General features: G+C 44.6%; 1 protein-coding gene across 3 annotated transcripts in view; it reads left to right on the plus strand.

Moving 5' to 3' along the window:
• Positions 1-26,589, plus strand: part of KLHL3 (kelch like family member 3) — a 574,547-nt gene that overhangs the window by 426,082 nt on the left and 121,876 nt on the right. The gene's annotated exons all lie outside the window — the stretch shown is intronic.

The raw sequence follows: 26,589 nt of genomic DNA on the forward strand, positions 1-26,589 counted from the left end.
TCACTGATGACATCTCAAATGACATCCCTGATGACATCACTGATGACATCATCCAGTGAATGTGGTTTGGTTCGATATTTAAATAAGTATTATATATATAGCAATCTGCATTGAAGACTCGGTGGATGTATAAGTGTGTAGCTGCAGTATTTAGTAGCACTGTGATTGACTGTGTAAGTGCCTAATTTAAAGTGTCTCCCTGAACATATGTATGGGATAGTGATTAAACTGTGTAAATATCTGTCACTTTGTCTCTTGTTGTGTAAACTACTGCATAAGTTGGTTACTACCTTTGTGAAACTCTATGTTAGTTTTTAATTAGTTAAGTGAGTACTTGTATGGAAGAGTGAATGTGTGTGTGCTTGGGTGGGAGGCGTGTGACTGTCCAAAGATGTGCACATAGTTGTTTTAGTAGGTATATGATGTTAAGACTGCATGTGAAAACAGTTGTTTGAGTGAGTAAATCTTTTTTATGGGTGTGTTGATGAGTAAATATATTTCTCAATGATACAAGTCCAACAATGTTGAAATATAAAAGGCACTGTATGTGACAGTTGGTGTATATAAATAAATATATATGAGAATCAGTGGTTGTCTGAATAACTGTATGGAAAACTGTATACTTATAATAGTGATATTACAGCACACTAAGTAGGAGTTACTTTCTATACCAATAAATAACTATTATTAGTTACAATGGCTTCAGACAGGAGTTGCCACCTGATTCAGACAACTCTTCAAATGAGGAATTTGTTCAAGAACCTCCACCTCGTGAGAGGTACACCTCGGTAGTTTGGAAGTTTTTTTTCTTTCCCAGAGGGACAGAAGAAAGTCAATGCAGTGAAGGTGACATACAAAATCTGGAAAAGTGTGTTGTCAAGAGGTGACCCCAATAAGAAATACTCTTGCGGGACCGCAAGTATGTTGAAACGTCTAAAAACACAGCCTCCTGTGAACTTGGCAAGGGAGTAATGTAGAAGATTGGCTCAAACCCCTCTGTCTGCAGTTCCTAGCACCTCTGCTGCTTCCATGTCTTCTGGAAATCTGGACATTCGTCCTCAATTTGCCAATGCAAAAATACACTGTATTAAGTGTAATAGATTGCTCTGCTATGGAGAGCAGTGTGTTGATTTGGTTTGTCGAGCACTAGAGAATCATCGGTGCTAGTTTTTTTTCCTCTGAAGTTAATTGTTTTCTTCCTGCAGTTGTCTTTTTTCTTATTAAAAAAAACAAAAAAATACGTTAACAAAACCCAAAAAAAATACAAAACTACAAATAAAAAAAAAGTTATTTTCAGAACTACCTACTCTGGTTAAAAAAGAGCTAAACTTGTAGGCTAGTGTGCAAAAGTTTAGATGAATGTATGTATAGTGCATAATTCACTGAAAGAATGCATTTGTGATGTGTGGTGAATGCATAAGTGCAGAACTATAAGGAAGTGCTGGAGCATGACACTGTAAACTGTTTAACTACAGCTTGCTGTGGTACTTCCGAAGCACATTGATGCAATATATGTATATAAATATGTTGCAGGTCTGTGCTTCCCTATGCACAGCTGCTTAAACTGCAGCCATGTGGTGACACAGACACCCTTGCACCATGGTGCAAGGATGTCCGTGTCATGCAGAGATAGTTCTTGTGCAGGAAGGGACACCTTCCTGCACAAAATCAAGCAGTTAAGATCGCATTGCTTTTCACATTAATTGAAAAGCAAACACACCTTTCTATTGGTTACACGTTTCAACCCTTTCCAATTAACATAAATTTGAACCCTACCCCCAATCTGCCTTCTGCTTGTTACCATAGAAACAGTTCTTGGAACACTTAACTGAGCACACAGGTCAAAAGTTCACCACACAATGTTGCTAATCAAAACAGCAAGTATGCTTGAGTTTTCAACATATCTGCTTATCTTATGTAATGTTCCTTTCAATCAGTTTTTGTTCACCAATAAGAATCATGCTTTTAAAAAACAGAAACATGCACCCTAGTTTTCGGTGTAGAATGTTCTCAAACAACCAATCATTTATTTTCTTTTTTCAAAACTGCATCTTATCCACCATTTTAGAAACATCTTAGTTTTTAAACTGCCATTTCATTTACGGAGACCATCTGAGTGCATCAAGACCTCCCTTCAATATGCTTAGAGTATGGATTGTGGGACGCAGCTATATTTTCTGGAGCCAAAGGTATGCAGAAAACAAAGGAATTCACAAAGAACTAGGTTTACCAAATGTAGACATTAAATGGATTGGACAGAGAGGGTTAAAGTGATGCCATTGGTTAAATCCTTTTTGCATCTCCAACACCCTGACCTCATATTTGTGCACTGTGGTGGCAATGACCTAGGCACTTTGACTGGGGTAGGTCTGGAAATGCTTATGAAGGACAACTTTGGAGAATTGATGTCACTTTTTCCCCAAACTGCCTTTGTCTATTCTAACATATACCAAAGGCAGAAATGGAACTGGTCCAATCAATTTTGTCCACAGATTGAGAAAGCTAGGAAACATGTGTATAAATCTGTTTCTGCTTTTCTCAGAGACTATAGAATGGAGTGCATTTACCACAACAATCTGCGTTTCAATATGGATGGCATCTATAGGAGAGATGGTGTACATTTTACAGATGATGGAAACAGAGTCTTCCTCTTGAACTTTAGACTCTGCATAGGTACTTACATGTAGGTACTAAAATCTCTCAATAAACACAAGGGCAAGGGCTCTTTTTAGAGCCACCTAAGAACTAAACACCAAACGCTTAGAGGTCGTGCACCAAACGCGTTGGAGTCGCGCACCCTACAGATTATGAATCGTGCATCCAACGCATGAACACCAGGGGGCCGCACTGAGCGCCGCGCTAGGTGCGCGACTCCTAATTTTACTGTAAAAAAAATAAAATAGGCTCTATCACTAATTACTATTATCCCCGGGGACCCCATCCCCCGGGGCTTATAAATAACGTTGTGGACCGTGGGGGGAGCCCCAATGCCCCCACGGTCCCAGCCGGCTCCCCGCATCCTACAGGAGCCGGCATTGCTTTTCCACCTGGGGAGCTGCTAACATGCAGCTCCCTATGTGGAAAAGCAATATGGTTTGGATTTCTCTTTCAAACTCCAAACCATGTTTGCTATGGAATGGAGGGAGACTCCCGCCCTCTCATAGCAAACAGCAGTGTCCCGTGGGTGGGCACCCCAGGACACTGCAGGAGCCAGCCCGGGGGGGTGGCGGTCCCCAGGGTCCTCGAGGGCTCCAGGAGGGGGGCCATGCAGCCCCCCTCCCACAATACATAAAGCCCTGGGGGGGGGTCCCCGGGGCTTGGGGGGGCCGTTGAGCCCCCCCCCCCACAAATTATACTGGGAGGGGCTTTTGAGCCCCTCCCAACAATTTATTTTATAGCCCATGGGGTGGCGGTCCCCGGGGCTGGGAGGTCCCTCTGGGCCCCCTTTAAATTTACTAATTTTGCCCCCGGGATTTGCCCCCCCTGGGGGCTAATTATAAAAGGTCCGGTCCCTTTTCTTTTTTTTTTTGGGCAGGATCCGCGCACTATGCGTTTTTAAAAAAAAAATACATGGGGGGGGGGCAGGTGGTCCTTCTGGGACCCCCTAAACCGGTCTAGAGGATCCGGGTATTTCTACCCTGCCCCCTTTATACGTTTTACACACTTATTCCACTGACTTCTTCAGCCTCGCTTCTACCGAGGCACAAAATGACTGCCAACACTGCCTGCTTTCGAATGCTGACAACCACTTGACAGCCAGTTATCATTCAGCACGTGATCGGGAGGGTGCGTTCATGGTGCGCTCAGGGTGCGCGGATCCACCGCGGCCATAGATATATATGTACATTTAACAGTAATTTTCTCAGTAACTACTAAACACATTGACACCATTTATGCAAAAGGCACGAGTCTGAACTGAGGACTACCTCCGCTCCAAATTTGGAGTAATTCCATTCAGCAGTTCGGGCTGTAGCTGAGGCTAAAGGTCCTATGGGAAATTGCATGGGGAAAATGCGTTTTAGGACCCCCCCTTTTTTCACAGCTCCCGCTTCACGAATCACCCCAAGACTTTCAGGATAGGACGGACCGGAGCGCCCCACCAAGTTTGAAAATTTCACGAAGATTTGGCAACCGCGCCAAAGTTATTCCAAATAGAAGGTTGCGGATTTCCTATGGAAAATAGGTCCTAACTATAACTACCTACTTGCGACAGCCAGTAGGTAATATATATATATCTATACTGACTGACAACCCTTATTAAACCGAGCCTTCTCCTCCTAATCCCAGTACTTATGGCACTGAAGTATGTCTACGCTTCTCAGTCAATGACCTTGTCTTCTGTGACCTTAATTTTTTTTCTTATTTCTTTCTGATTTTGAACTCTTACTTCCTCCTATCTGTACCCACTCACGCCAACATATTGCTGCCAACTCTGTGAGAGAAGTTATGGAATAAACATTGCTACAAGGAAGACAATCCTCACTGAAAGGGGATTACCAGAATATAAGAATATAATCTTATACCATCCACTGTCGCTCATCTTTTTCATAGTGTTTGTGGTATTGAGGAAATATCAAAGACAAAAACCGTGCATACATTTTTTTTAATGTTGCCAATTTCAAATACATGCCATTGAAGTTCAGTAAGATCATCTTAATAGCAATAAAACATACGCATTAAAATTCCTTCTGATACATAATTCATAAAGGACTCGGAGGTGCCTAAAAAAGAAGGAATATATGTGCACAAAGAAGAAGTAATACTGCTAAAAAAAGGAGATAATAGTTTTCTGTAAGATTAATATCACAGGCTGCACAAAAAGCAGACGAACAATAGAAAAATAACATTGTTCGAGACACCGATTGAGCAAGCTTGCGCTTGTTCTCTCCTCAGGCTAAGCCTGGCAAACCAAGTGTAAAAAGCAACAAAGCAAGCTGTAGCACATGCTGCAAATAAAAAAACAATCCATTGAGCAAATAGTCATTATACGATATGAGCCCCAGAGGCCATTTATGATGTGCCCTTATGCGAGGTCTTTTCCTATATTAAAGAAGCCTCTAATAAGGATCATCCTCCGCACATAATTTTGGTATAGGACATACATTACAAAATATCTAACTGTGCTTTAGAACAATGAAGTGATGTTGAAAAAGAGGACGCTTTTCAGATTCATCCAGCTCTCTTTCCTCCAAAGATACGTTATTAAGAGAGGGGAAAGTACTATATGCTCAGCTAAAAAAGGTTATTGCATCATAGCTAATGTAAGATTACCATTGGATTCCCAAGAGCTTATACTAATGAAGCACCAGGGTGAGTGACAATTCTTGATTATATGGCGGCGTGATGAACCTTGTTCTTTTTGTTGGGTGACTTATATGTCACAGATCCCCTACTCGGTGATCTTAGTCTGTTAATTATTTCCCGGAGTTTAAATATGACTCCTGTTAGCTCATGAAAGTTTGATAGATCCACTTCCAGGTCTGACAAAAAACCAGGGAGGACACACTTGGACCATAGGATGATGTCGGCCTTATAAAGCAAATTAGAGGCTATCCTTGATAATCTTGATGGTTGGACGGGAAACAAAATAGGTTTTAATATATTTATGCAGCCGTTAGTAAAAGATGTTAATCGGGGGAAAAAAGAATGTGTAGGCTTAAGGTGATTGCCCGCCCTCTTCTTATTTTAGATAGGTAAGTAAATGCCCTAGTTAAGGAACAATATTTGGGTTATGACCCTGAAAGCAAAACTAGGGTGTTATTAAAAAAAGGAGAAGGAGTCGACTGAAGTCTCACTTGAAGAGAGAGGAGGTGGGATAGGCTTTGGATTAAACTAAGGGAAGCAGCAGTAATTAAACTAAGGGAAGCAGCAGTAAAAGGCCAGTCTAGGTCCTTCTGGACGTGGAGGGTTGTGGAGCAAGAGCTAGATCTTTCCCTCAGCTATAGCGGAATCAAGATAGGTTCATTTCTTTAGGGGCCTATACACAGCAAGCGAGGGAGTGGACAATCAACCTACTGCAAAAGGGATATCCATCTATATGGTTCCCCCTTCAGAAAAAGAGATTGAATTTTTAGTCCGAGGAATGCACACCTCGACTACGATGGGGCAAGGCGAAATTCCAATTTCTGTGATAAAACTAAATGTTCCCCTTTAGAGTAAGACCCTTTGCCTGGTTTTTAAAAGTTGTTATGAAACCAGAAAAATCCCTCCCTCGTGGACTGGAAGTGTTATAGTTCCAGTTGTCAAGAAGGGAGATCGCAGTCTGCCAGAAAGTAATCTCCAGATCGCCCTTCTTGATGCAGCGGGTAAAGTCTTTGCTAAATGACTATTAACCCAGATTAATTAAAGTGTGGAAGAAAACAAAATTATTCCCATAGAGCAAACGGGGTTCATGGAACGATTGACAATATAACTGCCCTTCAGGGGATTAATGAAAAATATGTTTTAACAAGAGGAATGATATATGCAGCTTTTATTGACCTGTGGTTCTGAAAATCTGGACCCTGTTGTTATCCCAATATCGAGGTCCAATACCCGTGTCACAAAATATCAACGTACCATGACGATTTTGGTGTCCATGAACCGATAATGATTAGGACATCATTCCTATGTATTCGCGTCACAATCGAGGGTTGCCAACACCCCTAAATCGTAGTTTCCGTCCCAATCCCTTAGACTCCATTTTGTGAACGGCATCCATCTTACGTCTTGCCCTCATGTTAAGTCAATTAAAGGTCGAGCTTGATCCAAAAGGACACGTCCACCTTCCCTGACTTCCCCCTGACCTGTCCCAACTGACTCCATGGCCTTAAGCCAAACCTGTTTGGGCAGCTCCTCGCCCAGTGGCCGAATACGATAGCATCAATGCATAACATTCCACAAACCATTCACTACATACAGACCATGCTTTCTGCAAACATGCACCTGTCCACGTTCCTTGTTTATGGCCAGTTTTATGACTAGGAGGTGCCCTTCTTTATTGAGGTTTCATCGATATCTGATGGGAGTCCCGGGCCTAACTGGGTAATCTATCACGAACTGGACATCTAAAATGTGGGCTTGCTTACATGACTCCGCACTTTGTATTATTGCAGAAATATGTTTATAGCCATATCATAAACTCAAGAATTCTTGCTCGAAGCCATTATATGTGTATATAAGGAGAAGGCTGGTTCTGTAAAAACGAACACGAACAGTCTCCTGAGAATACATGACCCGTGTTTGTCATGCTTCTAGGACACGTGTTACTTGGTAGCTACCAATAAAACCTGATCTCTGACTGCGACTAGAAGACTCATTGTTTCTGTGTCCGGAACAAGGGAGAACTCAGAGGTCTTCGGGTGTTATCCCCTGGCACCACCGGGTTCCTAAAAACCCGGCACCTCAGTTGGCGCCCAACTCGGGGCGATATCAAGCGGCGACGGTCCAAGCCAGATGTTCGTGAGGAGCTTCGTGTGAAAATTCCGGAGGACGGCCAGCCACTTCAGCGACCCCTGTATGTCGACGTGGTTCCGAAGGTCTTTGCTGCGAGGTTCCCCGCGTCCCGACGGCTACGAAGGACTGCTGCCCTGACTATCGCCTTGTTTTGGACCCAGTGATCCTTGGTAGAGCGAAACGATAGACGAGTCTTCTAGCGACGTCACCGATCTTCAAAGACTTCAGTTAAGTATAAGTGGAGCGTCTCCCAGTCCTTAGTTTGTCCTTAGTTTTTGGTATCCTTGAGATACGACTTGATTTGGTACTTGCAAGCCCCAAAGCCGAAGGACTCGTGTTTTCACGAGAAATATCGTAATAGATAAACCTTTGAAGTTTGAAGCTAGACTAGTGAGCGACGATGCCTGGTTTTAGCAGACTTGGAAACTTGTTTTGTCTTGGTTGTAGTAAGGACTCCCGATTAGAGGATTCTTGTCCGGTTCCTCCAATTGGAACTCCAACGTATGAGCTCTATGTAAAACATGGCGTAGGTCCTATCACATATAATGAAGTGTGGATAAAATACACCCGTAAGGATGGTGTTTTAAAATGGCCCCAATATGGTAGTTTCGACTCAGAAGTTTTAGATAACCTAGAGGTCAAACTGTTCAAGAAGAAAGCCCGACCGGCGATGTTTGACTCTTTCCGCTTATGGCGTAAAGAGGCCAAACAGAAGGAAATTAAATTAGAAAAGAAGAATAAGAGGGAAAGAGGTATTTCAGTAATGCAAGCCGCGATAAAATTTAAAGACAACGAAGAGGATCGAATAAGTGAGCAGTTGCACAGGCAACGTAAAATGGCAATAGATAAATGCTATCCTGTTTTACCATCTCTTCAGCAAGAGACAGTAAAAGAGCGTGAAAAAGATCCATTAATGGCTCATTTGCTAGGTTCGCCACCACCCTATGCGCAAAATGCCACAGCACCTCCGCAACCTTTAGTTGCACCTCTGGTAGCTGTTATACCAGCTCCTCTACAGCACTCACCAGCTACTCTTCAGCTGGCTTCTATTTCTCTAGTGCAGCCTCCTCAAGGCTCACCAATCACATCTACTTCTCCTACTGTTCCTTCTACAACTTCGCCTAGCGCACCTTCTGTTTCTTCTGTTACTAGTTCTGCGAATGCTTCTGTTTCTGCTTTGCGTGACTCTGTTCTGCCACCAGTTATTCCTCCGCTTTCACCTTTCGTCTGCCATAAAATGGCCAGCATTGTTACTAACATTCCTTCACCACTGTTTCGGTCGCCTAAAACGACCCCTAATACGGGACAAAGACAGTTACAAAGCCAAATGCCTGATTATCAAGAGAGGGAATCCCTGAATAAGTTAGCACGGAATTGGGCTCTGGATACAGCCAGATATGATGTAGAGTCCGTCATGAACGTTTTCCGTCAATGGGATGAACCGACGCAAAGATATGTTTTTGAACAGATGTGTGTTTTTCTGTGTGAGGATTTGGAAGATAATGGTCAAGAGAGCAACGCTCGAGAGTTGTGTAATGTACGATTTAAATTTGGGAAAGGCATGATTATAGGTCCCGATGTCGACAAAGCAGTTGAGGTATTATTATCATATCGAAGTACAGGTGGTAACTCTGGGTCATCGTCTGAATATGGTACGTCTAGTAGGAAAAGAGCAAGACAGTACCCCATGATAGAGGTTCCTCCAGTTTGGAGGGAAGGTGATGCGAATGCTAATCCACCAATTCTGCCCCATTTCCAGCGTATATGGGTACATGTCCCATGGAAAAGATCGGAAGTATTAGCACTCAAGCAGTCACTACCTGACCCTCGTAAGAACCCAACTGGGTATTATAAGGAGTTATCGCAAACTGCAAGCTCATGTATAATGAATTTAGCGGATGTAGACATGTTATTTGGGAACGTTGTTCCACATCCTTTATGGAGCAAGATACGTCATACGGATCACGATCAGGAACTAGGTGACTCGTGGGCGAACATTGCGACCACAGATGCTAGACAAATCGGTGGTTTTAAACCTGAGCCGTTAATAGCCGAACTTCCCGGTAGAATTATAGCGTACATGAAGACAATAATGCCTGAAGTACGCGTAAATTGGGACAAGCTATCAGCGTGCAAGCAAAAGAAAGATGAGAATGTGTCTGACTTTTTCACGAGATTTGAGGAAACTTTCACCGACCACAGTGGTCAAGATATGGCTACCGAGGGTGGCCAAAGATTGTTTGTGCATAAGTTCGTACATAATTTGCTCCCTGAACTATGTAATAAACTAAAAGACTCTGAGAGTGCTTGGGCTGTCTCTACGTCAGCGCAGATTTTAGCTACGGCCCAGTACTATGAAAATAGGCGTAGGGACGAGCTAGACAAGGCAGATAAAAAGACGAAAGATTTGAAAACTAAGGTTCTCCTCCAGCAGGCCTATCCGCCTCGCACGGCTAGTCAGCCTGACTATCAACCACGACAGCAGTATTCGAGGAACGCGCAAGGTAACGAGTTTTCCCATCAGCGTCCTACATATGGCTCGAATCAATGTGCGTATTGCAAGGAAGAGGGTCATTTTAAAGGTAATTGTCCGGCTCTTGCGCGACGTTTAAACGGTCCTCAAGGTGTAAGGGGAAGAGGTGTTCAGCATGCCCCTAGAGGTAGAGGCCGTGGAAATTTCCCTCAGAATACAACTTCTTTTCCGCCTCAGAAATCCATGAATAGCTTTGACCAACAGAATAATTCATCGCCTAAGTCAGCTCAGTACTATGCTGACGACTATTACGCCGAACACGAGAATGAGGGTAATGATTGCTAGGACAGCCATGGACAAAGAGAGGGAGTTGTTTCAGTTCCGGTAGATCAGAATGGACCTTATGTCGAGGTGATTACCTCAGGAGTGTCAGAGCCATTTCTGCTGGATACTGGTGCTACAAAAAGTTCTATTATGCACTCGAAACTTCCTGGCGCACCTTTGTCTGGCGAAATGAATGTCTCAGTAGGTTTCTCTGGCGCCCCTGTTAGAAACCCGATCTCTAGTCCTATATCCCTTTCTATTGGCCCATGCGAATTAGAAGCACCCCTCATTTTGACAACAGGTTGTGGTGAAAATTTGTTAGGTTTGGATTTACTAAAAAGGTTATATGCGACCTTGTACTGTTCTCCCTCGGGAGTACAACTTACTTTAGGTAAGAAGGTCATTTCCTCGATGTATTTGTCAAAGGAAAATATTCCAACTGAATTATTGTCACTTCCTGATATACTTTGGGCTAATGGTTCTAATGATGTAGGTCGTTTGGAGATAACACCATATGTCATAACTTTGAAAGCCGACGTTAGGTTGCCACGTATTCCCCAATACAAAATATCTAGCGAATGCGAAAAAGCATTGTTGAAAATTGTTTATGATTTGATTGATAAAGACGTCATCGAAGAAACGACAGGAAATGTCTGTAACAGTCCGGTTTTGCCCGTCTTAAAACGCACTGATCCTTTACAACCGCCTGCATACAGATTCGTGATCGACCTCAGAGAAGTGAACAAGGTAGTTATTCCACAGTTTCCAGTCGTCCCCGACATTACTGCTTTATTGACAATGATTCCAGCTTCAGCAAATTGGTTCTCGGTGATTGACCTGAAGAACGCTTTCTTCAGCATCCCGATTGCTGAGGAAAGTAGAGACATTTTCGGCTTCAATTTAGGAGGACGAAGCTTCCGCTTCAAGTGCGCTCCTCAAGGCTACTGCGAAAGCCCATCAATATTCAGTCAGGCCCTGAAAACACAACTGGACACGATTATTCTACCAGATGGTTCGACTCTGATTCAGTACGTAGACGATCTGCTGATCGCCGCAGACACTGAAGAAATTTGCAAAAGAGCTACGTTGTCATTATTGCATCACTTATGTGACATGAAGCACAAAGTATCCCTTTCCAAACTACAATTTTGCCGACAAGAAGTAACCTACTTAGGTCACATCTTGTCGAAGGAGGGAAGGAGACTGACACCAGAAAGAATACAGGCAATTACAGAACTGAGTGCCCCAAGGACACAGAGAGAAGTTCGAGCCTTTTTGGGCATTACATCGTACTGTAGACAATGGATACCGAATTTCTCACTACTAGCTAAACCCTTGCTGGCACTACTCCGTAAAGATACGCCCAATCCTATGCCCTGGTCTGAAGATTGTCAGACAAGTTTCCACAAGTTGCGTGATGCATTGTGTTCGGCTCCTGTGTTGGGAAACCCCAACTACAGTAAGCCTTTCACATTATATGTCCATGAGAAGGAAGGCTGTGCATTATCAGTCTTAACACAACACTTTGGGGACAAACAGCGCCCATGCGCGTATTTTTCGGCAACTCTAGATCCTGTGGCTAAGGCACTACCAAGTTGTCTGAGAGCCACCGCCGCAGCAGCTGTCTGCATTCGACAGTCTGCTGGATTAGTCATGAATAATACTCTGATTGTTATGGTTCCACATGCAGTAGACATTTTACTAAACAGGACAAAGACACAACACCTTACTAGCGCTCGACTATCCAGTTACGAACTTACACTGCTAGCAAGTCACATACACATAAAGAGGTGTGATACACTCAACCCTGCTACACTATTACCCATCCCGACAGAAACAGACACAGACAAAATTGATAACCATGACTGCTGCTTCAGGACAGAAGAAGAGACAAAAGGGAGAGTAGACTTACAGGACACTCCCCTTCCTGAATGCAACGATACTTTATGGGTTGATGATTCATGTTTCAAGTTACCCAATGGTGATACGACTGCCGCATATGCCGTAACAACATTACACACCATTATAGAGACCGCACGTATTTCCCACAACTCTGCACAAGCTGCGGAAATTATTGCACTTACCAGAGCATGCGTGTTAGCAAAAGGAAAGCGAGTGAATGTGTACACTGACAGCCAATACGCCTTTGGCGTGGCTCACAGTTTTGGGAGATTATGGCGTGAACGTGGGTTCCTTACATCACATGGTGCAAAGATACAACATGGTCAGCTAGTTAATGAGCTCCTTGAATCACTGACCATGCCACTACAAGTTGCCATTATAAAATGCAGTGCACACAAGAAAATTCACGATGATGTTGGCCGCGGGAATGCATTTGCAGACGAGGTGGCGAAAGAGACCGCAAGGAACTCGATGAGTCGAATGTATGTAACGGGTCCCGCTAGATGTATTGCTGATGTGGGAATGTGTGAGGACACCATTGAAAGCGTGAAATCTATACAAGCTGAGGCAACTGAGAATGAGTTGAATGAGTGGAGAGAAAGTAAGGGTAGATTGGATGCGAATGGTTGTTGGGTCGAATTATCGGAACACCAGCGATGGCTACTACCTAATGCATACGTACTTGCAGTAGTAACAATGGCTCACGGCATGGCACACATCAGTTCGAAAGGAATATGTAAGCTATTGGCCCCAGTATGGCAGAACAGCAATATCCCAAAATATGCAGAAAATGTGGTCAGAAACTGTATGATATGCCTGAAACACAATCCCGGTAAAGGAACTCCAACTCCAGCTGGTCATTTTGCGCCTCCTACGTATCCGTTCGAGGTTTTGCAGCTCGATTTCATCCACATGGAGAGGTGCAACAATCTAAAGTATGTGCTCGTTGTTGTTTGCGCCTTTTCAAGGTGGGTGGAAGTGTACCCCCTTAAAGACAATACCGCTTTGACAACTGCCAAAGCTCTTGTCAAAGAGTTCTTCCCGAGATTCGGTATGCCTAGAATTGTCTGGAGTGATAATGGAAGTGAATTCATAGGACGAGTGATGAAGAGAGTGTGTGAGTGTCTAGGCATACACCAGAAATTTCACGCTGCAAATCACCCCCAATCAGCTGGATTAGTAGAGTGCTACAATGGCACATTGAAACTCAAGCTAGCCAAGATCCAAGCCAGCACGGGTCTTAAATGGCCTGACGCCTTGCCCCTAGCACTCTTGTCAACTAGGATGACTGTCCATTCCAGATTAGGTCTTAGCCCTCACGAGATAGTGTTTGGCCGCCCAGCCAACGTCTGGGGCGTGCCAAGACCAAAGAAACTCAGTGACATAGAACACCCCGTACTGCTTGATTATTTGTGCGAATTGACAGCTAAATTGCGTGTTTTACACCAACAGATTCACGGTTCCTCTCCGCCAGCCTCTGACGATCCAGGTCATACAATCAAACCCGGCACGTGGGTCTTGGTGCGGAACTTCCAGCGCACCAGCAACGGACAGCCGAGGTGGACCGGACCATATTTGGTGCTTCTTTCCACGAGGTCCGCTGTTCAAGTGGACGGCAAAAAGAACTGGGTGCATGGGACCCATTGCAAACGGGTCCCTCTGCCCCTTCCATACGACCGGTGGGTCGATAAAGGACTTGCCAACTCTGAGACTGAATCCGTACCTCGTTTCATCCCTTTCAGCGATGCACGTTTAAAAGAGACTGGTACCGAAAAGGAGAGTGATCGTATTTTGCAAGGACTTGTGTCACCGTCTATGCAGTTGGACACTACTGAACCTGAGACATTGTTTAAAGACCACACCGTACCTGAGAAGCGACGGTACGACCTGAGATCTAGCCCCAGAGACTAATAAAACTTGATCTAATGTGATTTTCATTCCCCCCCCCCCAAGAACTATTTTTGATCTTTCAGCTCTCTCGTCCCAGGGAACTAGCTCATTTTTGATTTTCGAACCGCCATCTGGTTCCGCTGCTAGGGTCGCGGTTGAAGTGTAGGGAGTGCAACCAAGGAAGTTTTAGGTCCACGGTTCTGGTTGGTCCGAGGGAGTCACCCCGGACTGAACGGAGCGCACTCCCTGGCAGAATCAACCTACCACCGCGGGCAGCAAGTAGAGGATGGAGTTTCCAAGGGTAGAGAGACCTGTCAAACCTACGAACTTTGAAAAACAATTGTGTACTATACTGTCCAAGAGAAGATTTTTAATAATATGTGTTCTAATGCTGTGTAGCACTGTGATGCTTTTGATTGGTTATGCTCTATTCGTATTTCGAGTTTCCCTATTCTCAAATGACACTCTGCCAACGCCTCCCCCCACTCTCTCCCCACACTCTTTTCACCTTCTACCTGAACACGAGTCTGCCAGAAGACTCGAATTTGTAAATAACTCTTTCATCCAACTCCTACACCAACACCAGTCTATAATGAACACATCAAACTGTTGGATATGCGGACTCATGCCGCACACAACTGATAAGGGTATCCCATACTTCATCCTGCCATTTAGTTATTATGGTTCTCTGTGGGCTTTTCAGACCATGTTCCTATTCGCCCTAGAACCATACCCGACCCGTTCCACTGAGAGCGATTCCAGTAACAAGGCACTAATATCAGGGATAAGAAATATGAGTAGGGATATCAACACATATCTGACTATCCCCAAAGATGAACTGACTCCATACACTCGTTGGAACGTAACCAAACATGGCGTTTACCTGATCAAGAGCCAAGCAGCAAAGAAATCCCGCCCATTTTGGATAGTGCCCCACTGAGGTCACTTATGTTTACAAGGTATTGGTAGGGATCCCACAGCACAGTTAGGAAAGAGCATTTGCACAGAAACATATGTGTTCGCTTCCCGAACTTCCCCTATACTCTTAGCAGCCAAAGGCACGTATTTCGTCTGCCACGACCAAGCCTATACATGGTTACCCCCTGACTTCTCAGGCACGTGTTTCATCTCATTTCTGCTGCCTCCCACCTACACGGCCCGAGCAGATTACCATCGGACAAGGACAGCTAGAGGTGTCGTGAGTAAAGACGACACCGCGGGTCAGGAATTCGCTGACTTCGCAAAAGGTTTTCTGCCATTTTGGGGGCCTATGGTGAACAGCAGGAATATTCGCCAGTTAGCAAGGATAGTTGAATCCGCCGTGACTACGACGGCCGGAGCACTTGGCAATTTGACAACCGAGCTTCAGTCGGATCGACTTATGACCCTTCAGAACCGAATTGCCCTTGATATCATACTCGCCGATCGTGGTGGTGTGTGTAGAGTCATCCAATCCAGTTGTTGCATATTCATCCCTGATAATGCGCCGACAGTATACCAGGCCATCTCTAAACTACATGAAATATCTGGTTCCCTTCACGTTGAGAAAGGGGATTGGTCCTTGCTAGGGTGGTTCTGGGAACTGATCACCGGCTGGGGATGGAAAGCACTGATCTTCATTGGGATGATCTTAACACTTCTGTTTATGTTCTGCCTGTGTGTACAGTGTGCTCCTGCACTCTGTGGCCTCTGTGCTACTTCATGTGTACGGAAGCCTGTGTCAAGGGACGAACTGAGCAACAGAATGATGTTACAGCAGCATCTCCACGAATTCCTTCATACAGATTTGGACTCGGATTAACATGAGTTATTGCCTTACATAAGGGCAAAAGGAGGGTCTGTGGTTCTGAAAATCTGGACCCTGTTGTTATCCCAATATCGAGGTCCAATACCCGTGTCACAAAATATCAACGTACCATGACGATTTTGGTGTCCATGAACCGATAATGATTAGGACATCATTCCTATGTATTCGCGTCCCAATCGAGGGTTGCCAACACCCCTAAATCGTAGTTTCTGTCCCAATCCCTTAGACTCCATTTTGTGAACGGCATCCATCTTACGTCTTGCCCTCATGTTAAGTCAATTAAAGGTCGAGCTTGATCCAAAAGGACACATCCACCTTCCCTGACTTCCCCCTGACCTGTCCCAACTGACTCCATGGCCTTAAGCCAAACCTGTTTGGGCAGCTCCTCGCCCAGTGGCCGAATACGATAGCATCAATGCATAACATTCCACAAACCATTCACTACATACAGACCATGCTTTCTGCAAACATGCACCTGTCCACGTTCCTTGTTTATGGCCAGTTTTATGACTAGGAGGTGCCCTTCTTTATTGAGGTTTCATCGATATCTGATGGGAGTCCCGGGCCTAACTGGGTAATCTATCACGAACTGGACATCTAAAATGTGGGCTTGCTTACATGACTCCGCACTTTGTATTATTGCAGAAATATGTTTATAGCCATATCATAAACTCAAGAATTCTTGCTCGAAGCCATTATATGTGTATATAAGGAGAAGGCTGGGTCTGTAAAAACGAACACGAACAGTCTCCTGAGAATACATGATGTTTGTCATGCTTCTAGGACACGTGTTACTTGGTAGCTACCAATAAAACCTGATCTCTGACTGCGACTAGAAGACTCATTGTTTCTGTGGTCCGGAACAAGGGAGAACTCAGAGGTCTTCGGGTGTTATCCCCTGGCACCACCGGGTTCCTAGAAACCCGGCACCTCAGACCTCGCCATAGCTTTCCACACTTTTGCTGTGAGCAAGCTTTTAAGCTTGGGTATGCCGAGTACCATTTCAGATTAGTCATCTCCCTCTACTCTGACACCTGGTGTAGAGTTCTCATGGGTGGTGATAGGGGTCTGTCTCAAGCCATCCCAACTCTAAATGGGTTAAGCAAGGATCCTCCTTGCCCCACTTCTTTTTTCCCTATATAGCTCCGACCTACCTGATCATTCGGCCCGAAGTGAGGGTATTGCTTCGTTAATTGGGGGAAGTCTATTGTTTGCTTAATATATGTGGACGACATAGTAATTCTCGATCTTACCCAAAAGGGTACTGCAACAATTCGAAGATATGTACTATTTGAAGACTAACACAACTAAAAGTAAAGTCATGTGCTTTCACAGGAGGATGAAGCCAAAATATAGAAACTTTACATGGTCTCTGGGTGCCCAAAAGGTAGAAACTGTGAAATCGTATACTTTCCCGGGGAAGATAATTTGTGGGAATTTAAGTGAAAAAGCCTTTATTGAAAATAATGTGACCAAAGCACAGTCTCAAGCTAAATGTTCGGGTGCATTTTATAGGGCTACTGGGAGAAGACATTTCTTTCCCTCTTCTTATAGAGCTAATGAACCAAAGCTCCTGCTTCTTTGTTATATGGATTACAAATGATTGACATTACAAATGGGGGTTTTAAATACAATGGAAGGCTGAGTCCTCAGAAGCCTAGCTTCAGTTAACACAGCTCTTCCTGTGGTGGCTTTATGGCTAGAATTTGGTTTGAGAAGTGCCTTTGTCCAGGGTCTTGCAGGGCTGGTATTCTGGGTCATGTGCCTAGCGAAGAGTGATGATGGCTTGTTGAGGTCCTGTATAAAGAAAGAAATTTTGGGTGGCTTAAAAGCGAATTCTTCAATCCATAGAAAGTCTGCTGTTGCTGTAGATATGCTTCAACTAGACCCTTTTTTGGTTCTCACCTTAACAACGCAGAAACAAAAAAAATGCTTAAAATAAGCTACATGCTCCTTAAGCTTTGGCCTGGACAGGGATGCTTGTATTACAAAAAGGGGCAGTCAAAATGTAATAGACTCCTGTCTGGTACATAAAGCACAGCCTTATATTTACTGGAATTTCTCTCATGGATTGAGACATTTTTGGATTCTCTTGAGGCAGGGTATGCTCCCGCTAAATCCCCTTTGGGCTAAATGGTATGGCTCCTTAGCGGTCTGTAATTTGTGCAAAAGTGGACCCCAAGATCTTAAACATATCCTTTTTGTCTGCCCTGCTCTTGCATTATAACGTCAGAATTGGCGGAGGCCTATATGTTTGTAATTGTCCATTCTCTCTACCTCAACTGCTTTACAGTCTCTTTATGTACCACCGAATTAAATGTTTTGTTATACAATTTTTACATTTTCTAAGAGCTTTTTAAAGTTGTATTGATGATTCTCTGGTTTGAATGAAACAGAGTATTAAAGCAATATCCAAGCTTCGAACCTTGCTCTTCCATCTGTTTTGCACTCCCGCCTTGTTGTTGCTAATGGATGAGACCTATTTCGCACATAGCCTTTTGTATATTTTGCACTAGAGGCACTAAAGTCACTTTATGTACTTTTAGGTGTAATATTCCGTCATGTACAATGAAACTCCCTAATATGTATTATAAATCCTGGATTCTTTTAATATGATCTTTTGATGTTATGCTGTTGTGGGTTTAACATACTTCAAGCTCAACTCTGACAAAAATGAAGTACTCATCCTGGGGCCCACCCCCTCAGCCTGGGACCACTCCTGGTAGCCCTCCGCACTTTGAACGCCTCCCACCCCTATGGACCACTCACGCAACCATGGCATCATACTGGACTCCTCGCTCTCTCTTTGAACCGCCAAATCAACGCAGTATCCTCATCCTGCTTCCACATGCTCTGCCTGCTTTGAAAGCTTTTCAGATGGCTCCCCACAGAATCCAGAAAGACGGTCACCCACGTACTCATCACCAGTAGACTGGACTACGGCAACGCACTCTACGCCGGCGTCAGCCAGAAACAGCTCAGCAAATTACAGAACGTCCAAAATGCCGCAGCCAGACTGGTCCTTGACATCCCTTGACGCAGCCACTTCACACAACACCTCCGACAACTCCACTGGCTCCCTATCAGTAGAGAATCACCTTCAAGCTCTTCACACGTGCCTACAAGGAGCTCCACGACGCAGGATCAGACTATCTGAACCACTGGTTGACATATTCACATTTTAATATGACCAAAGGTTTTTTTATTTCACCCTCCCTGGGAGAGCATTCACTGAAGTCTTATTACCACCAGATACAAAATGAAGGCAAGAGCCTGTGCAAAATTCAGACACCGTGGCAGCGCTTAATTTGTGGGGATAAAAAGTGCCAGGGGTTCGTCAGGAGGCCGCTGCAACTTCTATTACCCTTGCTCCTACAGCGCTGCCGGTAACAGTACCAACACAACTACTAAAATCACAATCCAACAAGTGTGACAGTCCAGGCCCCCAAATGTATAAGCATGGTTTAGGCAGCAGGTAATAATCACTGTTAATGTGTATTGAATTAATAAACAACTATTGTTGAGGAGGAACTCGACATGAAGCATAGCAGGAGGGGTGATAAGCTGTGGATGACCAGGTCACATGGAGGGCCCTGGCGGGCAGGTTGGTAGCCCCAGACGACTCCCCCTCAAGCGGGGAGAGCAACGTCACTGACATTTAGGTCTCTTTTGCCCTCAGGGCACCGGGCATTGATGTTCCACTGTAATGCCACAGGATGATCAACCCCTCTGTATTAGTAGTTGTTGTCGCATTGTTTTTTGTATTTTTGTTGAATTTTATATAGCGCAAATTAGACCCGAAGGTATCAGAGCGCTTTACATGAGCACCAGTTACGTTACAGAAAGACACATTAAATTGTTTTTGGTTAGGCATGGGGAGATTCAGTGATTTGCCCAGAATCACAGAATGTTGAGTGTTCCTGCCGAGACTCGAACCCGGTTCCTCAGCTCCGAGGTCGACCGCCTTAGCAGTTAGGCCACATTTTCCATTCGCTGCTCAGTATGTATTTGGACTGTTATTGTAAGAGCTGCCCTGTTGGTTAAACTGAAACATAAATAAAGGTTTAACACAAAAAATAAACAACTGTTGTTGTGCTCCTCTCTAAATCACACAAACTGCGCCACTGTGTGGCCGCTTGTCATAACAGCCGTATTTACAAGGGCTGGTGCTGAGCACTGGAAACCCCTCGCTCAAATTAACCACAGGGCAGTGGAATTTCCTACTCTGGTCCTTGTGAGTGCTAATGGAAAAAGAGGTGCAAATATCATTTTATCCTGTTTTTACCTATGGCGATGTGCTCTAAATGACCTTTTAAGCTTTCATTTGCTGTAAAACCTTATAAATATTCCCACAGTCACTTCAATACCATTAACAGAAGCGTAGCAGTGTATCTTTATTTTGGGAAAGGCACATCTTGTGAGTAAGATTTTGCCTTTGTAACAGGTCTGCTGATATTTTAACCCAATGAGCTCTAGAGACTTTCGCAGCGCCCCCCCTGTCATTATATGGGAAGCAGTGCATGAGGGGGACGTAAGGGTCAGTGGAAAGTGAAAGGAGTGTGGATTGTGCGGGAGACTTAAAGTACAGTAGTTTGTAAAATAGCCATGATTAAAGACCTTCAAAACATATATGGTGTATCTGTGTGTGTGTTTTTGTGTGTGTAAATCCCTGGTGATTTTTTTCAATTAAATAATACATCTATTAGAGGGGTGTAACCCCTCCCCCCCCCTTGAAGCTATGCCCCTTTGAACTTGTGCCATGAATACCCCCTGAGAAGATTGTGATTTTAGTGAAGATTGTTGTGGTAGAAGGTTTTGAGGGACAAATAGTACACTTCTGCAAATCTTTGTTCCAGTTTAAAGTTATGGAAGCAAACATTGTGTCCTATGATCACTTGTATGAGTAAATCAACAAGGAGATGCATCCATATCTTACTTGTATGTATGTGTAATGAACATGGCCCATTTATATTCTGATCATGCAGGAAAACAACCTAGTGTTCATGCATGCTAAACTAATTTATAAAATAGACAGTTAGCAAAGATTATTTGAAAGGTCCCTCAGTGCCTTAAAATCAGTAGATTAACATATAAGGCAGACTGGAGAAAAGCTGACGAGCAATCGCAGATGATAGGCAATCAGCAAATGTAGTCTCCTCTATCTGACACGACAGCAGAAACATGTACGTTGCAGGGAATTATGAGGCGAACTCTCAGTAAAAAGGGAACTAATGGAATAGTTTATGCAGGGGAGAAGAGTCAAATGCATAGAGTTGAGTAGGTTGTGAAATCTACAGCTTCAGTTTGTTTACTAAAAGGATTTGTGAAAAGGTAACATCCCACACTGTGACGGTACAAAAAAACAAAATAAAAAAATAAAAACCTATGATCTCCAGTGCCAGTCACCCAGAGTGCAACTGTATCATTCACTAGTGCGACATTAGTCATTTGATCGTAATGTATTACACTGTAGACACACATTGTCGCCTTTCCAAGTCTTTTAGTGAAATAGAAATCTAAATGTTCCTGCTCATGACAGTTAAACAGATAAAGCTAGTGCCTTCCTAGACCCTCTTCCCCATACCTGTCCCTTATCTTAAAAGGAGGTTTTGTGCACATCAGCAGTTTATAAGACGGAAATGTAGAATGCTGCAGGATCTATTGATGCATGTTGTGTACTAATAGAGGCCTTTACATAAAGTAATAAGGTGACCTATATAGTCCATCATGAATCCAGACAGGAAACTTAATCAGCTTGCCTGTGTTCATTGAAAGTGAATACACGTATTGTTTGTTTTTTATTCAAACTTCTACATTACAATGGAAACACCTTAACCCCTTACCCATGGTGGTAATTCCGCCGCGGCGCTGGGGGGAAGGGGGCCACACAACGCCACCATGCTCATGACAGTACCACTCCGTCACGAGCCACGGGCGCGCTGTGCTTGTGATGGAGTGGTTCCGTCACGGCCCCGCCCGCTCAATAGAACGCGCAGGCGCGGCGGCCGGGCCGTGACGGAACCACTCCGTCACCAGCGCAGCGCGTCCAAGGCTGGTGACAGAGTGGTTCCGTCACCAGCACCAGCATAGATGTGGTTAATATATGTTAAGCAAGTTTAACATCTGCCTACCTCAGAACAGTCTGGTTCAAAACATAATAGCCAACCCACATCATGGTGTTTATATGCTTACCATCATATATTCATGGATACATTTTTTCTCGCCCCATACCACTACTATGATCCCCAAAATAACCCTTTCTAGACTCTCTCCTACTCTACCCTTCCTTGCATCATCTGACACCTCGTTTTATTATACCGATCCCCTAAAACAAACCTTTCTAAACTCTTCCCTCTGACTCCTCCCCTCCAGAACTCCTTTTTACTCATCCAAAAGCCTCCTTCTACTGCTAAGACCTAAAAAAAAATTACAAAAAAATCCTTCACTCTTTTATCCCTCTACTATACTATCCTTTTCAATCAAAATTAACAGACTAACATGTTCACTTCTCAAATTCCATATTCAACTATACTAATTCACCACTAATCCTTTATTGGGTTCCAGAGTAGCGTGCTACTCGCCAATAAAGCGTCTCAACACCCCATCAGGGTTACAAGCGCTATATAAATGCAAACCTTTTCCCTTTTCTACCCCTCCTCAACCCTTCTCAATCCAAATAACTGACTAACATATCCGCCACTAAAATTACTTTCATGTTTCACCATACTAATTCAAGACTAATCCTGATGGGTTCCAGAGTAGCGTGCTACTTGCGCTTCAAAACCCCATCAAGGGTAGGAAGCGCTATATAAATACAAACCTCTTTCCCTCTTCTATCCCGCCAGTAAAGCGCTTCAACACCCATCAGGGGTAACAAGTGCTATATGAATGCAAACCTTTCTTCCCCTTTTATCCCTTCACTATCCTTCTCACATTTCAAATAACTGACTAATATCCACCTCTGAAATTACTTCATATTTCACCATATTAATTCACCACTAATCCTTTATAGGCTTCCTGAATAGCGTGCGTCAACAAGCGCTATATAAATACAAACTTTTTTCCTCCTCTATCCTTCTGCTATCATTCCAAATCCAAAAAACTGACTAACCTATCCACCACTTAAAATGTACTTGCATGTTTCACTATACTAATTCAACACTAATCCTCTATGGGTCCTGGAGTAGCGTGCTACTCGCCAAAAAAGCGCTTCGGCTCCTCGTCAGGGGTAGTAACCGCTATATAAATGCAATTACAATACAATACAATACATGTGCAGCTGCTGCCGCCACTAAAGAGCTATGCAAAAGGTGCGGTGTCTTAGGACTGCCCCCTTGTGGACCCACACTGCCAGACAGTAGTGTTTTATGAACCCCGTTGGTTTAGGGACTGTGAATGTGTTTTTTAGGTTTCGCCCTGGCGTTGCAACTGCGTAGCAGTTGCTCCGCCCAAGGCGAAATCTAATGTAATCTCAAGAGTGGGGACTTGGAACCGCCCCTTCTTCCATTGGCTAGCTCCATAAATGGAGGCTAGCCATTGGAAGAGATTGGCCGTCAATCACGTTTTCCAGTGAAAACACGATTCGGGGGAGTTTCTGGGTCTTTTTTTAAGCCCCAACCCTTGTTGCCGTGTGTCCCGGGCCGCGCTGTGATTGGCTGCAGGCCCGGGACACCCCAGTGACGTCATTTCCTGGGCCGCGCTGTGATTGGCTGCCGGCCCGGGACACCCCCGTGACGTCAGCCAATCACAGCACGGCCCGGGACCTGACTGCTGTCGTGCTCTGTTAACACCCGAACCCGCTATCACCAAAGATAGGCTGCTACAAATTGCGCAAAAAAGTATTATGATAATAAAAGTGCTTCCAAAAAATAGGTTTTATTATTACCCAGACTGTACGAGTACATTTTTTTAGCTCTGTAAAAAACACTTCAGATGGTTACTCCCTTACAGTACCACTCAAAAATAATAAGTTAGTGTCATGAAGCTTCAAGGGATTCCATTAATAAATCACAGCACCCTTTACGTTTCCAGAACGAACAATTGCGCACATTTAAATTTCTTTCAGGCAGCAGGGACCCTGACAAAAAGGCTCGTTTAGCTGCCTACCCTTCCTCGGCTTCACAGCAAAGGAGTTTTACACTTCAGTTGGAGTTTTCAACCGACTGATGAACACTCCCGGGACGGCGGTGTTTCAACAAAAAGCAAAGGGATTGTTTTAATTTGAATTAAAAAAATATTTAAAGATCTAGGCCCTCAAATTCCGCCCACTTTGGCCACTGCTTGTTGTACCTCACCATCCCATGCTCTCTGCATCCATCACGGCCTTCCCCGCTCACGGAGAGAGGGTCAGATGAAGCATGTAGGGGGAAGCTGGACTTGACCTCCACTCCTCGCCTCCTCCATGGCAGTACCGGCCTTGACCCCGGGACGCACAGCCCTTAACTCCCCGCTGTGAGTGCACACGTGCTCCTTGAGCCTCCAGCCCTTGCTGAACGCCGCCCCGCAGTCCTTCACGGGGCAGCTCATCTTCTTGGCAGGGGCAACCTCCCTGGGGAAAGCCACACCCGACATCGCTTACATTGGTCTATCATTCTAAACGTAAACATTTCGGGTGTAAACCTATGAGCCAACTTCCGGTGGTCTCTGGTCTGCTTTGGTCATGCGGGAGAACTTTCTTTAAGTATACTTTCTGAACTTTCTTGAAACTTCCCAAGCCAGTGTCTCTCTCTGCAGGGGGGAATACTGCCCTTGCGGGATACACTTAACGAACGCGAGCGCTTTCATTTTTCGGAGTTGACTCACTGTATGACTGGGCGCTTCCCGCCTCTACCAAAGTGCCTGGACTCCCTTGCTGTGTGCGCTGCCTGCTGGGCTGGGGGCGGGGCTCCCATGGCTTCCGGGCTGGAGGTTCAGGTATCACGGCGGTAAACAAAGCGCCAAGTGTCCCCGCCGCTTTACAATGGGCGGCTCTGATTGCGCCATTTGTTTAAAACCAGAGCGCTCCCTGCTCAGCAGCTGTTGCTATTTTTTCACACGAGCTCGGGAGAGAATACACCGTATGTTTGCTGGAGAGACACAAACACCCTCGACCCCTCCCAGGCATCGCGGATGGGGTCACCATGACTATTGCAACAGTTGTCCTTTTCTTCCATCACCTTCGGTGGCACCAGTACATCCATTCACGGCGCATCTTGATGGACAGGCGCAGTACCTGGGCTTTTTTTAGTATTTAGCTTTGTAGGCGCTAGCCCTGCCAGAGCGTCTCGAGTTAAGAGCTACTCACAAGAGACAGAAGCTAACCCTGTCAGAGCACGCTGTAGGACAGAGCTGCTCTCAAGAGACAGTACCCCGTTCGTACCGGATCCCGCTGTGGGACAGAGTATCTCCCAGCAACCAGGCACCAAGCACTGCTTACAAGAGCCCTGCCTCCTGGACCCTGAGCATGCCACGGGGCTGAGCCTGCCATGAGCCCAAGGCGCCTAGAAAACTCCAGGAGCTTGATGTGCTGTTTGGAGAGGAGAGCCTCACTTACTGGAGGCTGCGACACACCAAGGTACTGTCCTCGAGCTGCTTCTGTTGACGAGAGCGCGAGCTGCGTTATGAGCTATTGTGGTATCTGTCTATGTCCCTCTCAGTGCACTTCAACTCGCTGAAAACATAATTAATATTTCGCATAGTGCTTCATTTGTTAGGCCGTGTATATGACATGGTGTGTTATCTAAACAGTGAGCCTCCTGGTTACTAGGGCAACGCTCCGGAGCTTCTCCTCTTCCAGCTCGGCTCTTCCTTCCGACTCGGGCCGCGCAGAGGCAACACACCGAGCGAGCACACCTTCCCGGGCTGGCGGCGGTGAAATCGACACACAGCACTCTTGGGTAAAGCAGGCCCCCTCCTCCCTCCGCAGGGCTTCAGCTGCGCCGGGTGGCACACTTGCCCCTTTCAAACATGCTGGCAGTCCGTCTCTGTTTTATAGATTATATTGGTAAGTAGTGTGTTTACATTCACACCTGGTTTCTGCCACAGTTATTTGAAGTCAAAAGTGCGGGCGAATTAAATCAGAGTGTTGCAACAGTGCTCACCTCTGTTTCTTGTCTTGGTGCATAATAAGTGTGTACCTATGCTGCATTCGTGTTATTAATAATGCATATTACACAATTCAATCTAGATTATAAATCTAGAATTTGATGCCATTACTAATTCATAATCACTCAGCACCCTATTAATTTGTCAATGTCAATTAATACTGTAATTTTCACAAATCGAGGGTTTCTGACTTGTTTCTTCCTGAAGCATTGCTTAATATTCATGAGTGTGTGAATGTAGCTGTTGGGCATTTGGAAACAATGATTGGACGGTCCCGCCTGTCACTGCAGAGCCAGGCATTGGATAGAGTAGACCTATTAACAGCAGCTTTCCGAAGTAGAGGTGTGCAGATGGGCAAATTCGTAGAGAGCCAAGCCAGTATGGAGCCAGAGCTCCGGCTTGGCTCTTAAGAGCCGAAGCACGAGCCGAGCCAGCAAAAGATTTAGCAAGTAAAGCATGCAACAAACATCCTCTAAAAGTATGATGAAGACTATTTGAAATTAAAACAGTTTCTTTAACCTTTCATTTATGTGCATTAGAATATACGTCTGTAGTGTGTGCCATTTTTTTTTAAGTAATCATTTCTAAACATGAACTTATAAGCATTCACGAATATATGTATGCCCTGAGGACGTCACCAAAAGTGAGGCAAGGAGTATATTTGTTATGTACATAG

The sequence above is a fragment of the Lissotriton helveticus genome, chromosome 7, assembly GCF_964261635.1.
Source record: "Lissotriton helveticus chromosome 7, aLisHel1.1, whole genome shotgun sequence".
In the NCBI taxonomy this organism is placed as follows: Eukaryota; Metazoa; Chordata; class Amphibia; order Caudata; family Salamandridae; genus Lissotriton; species Lissotriton helveticus.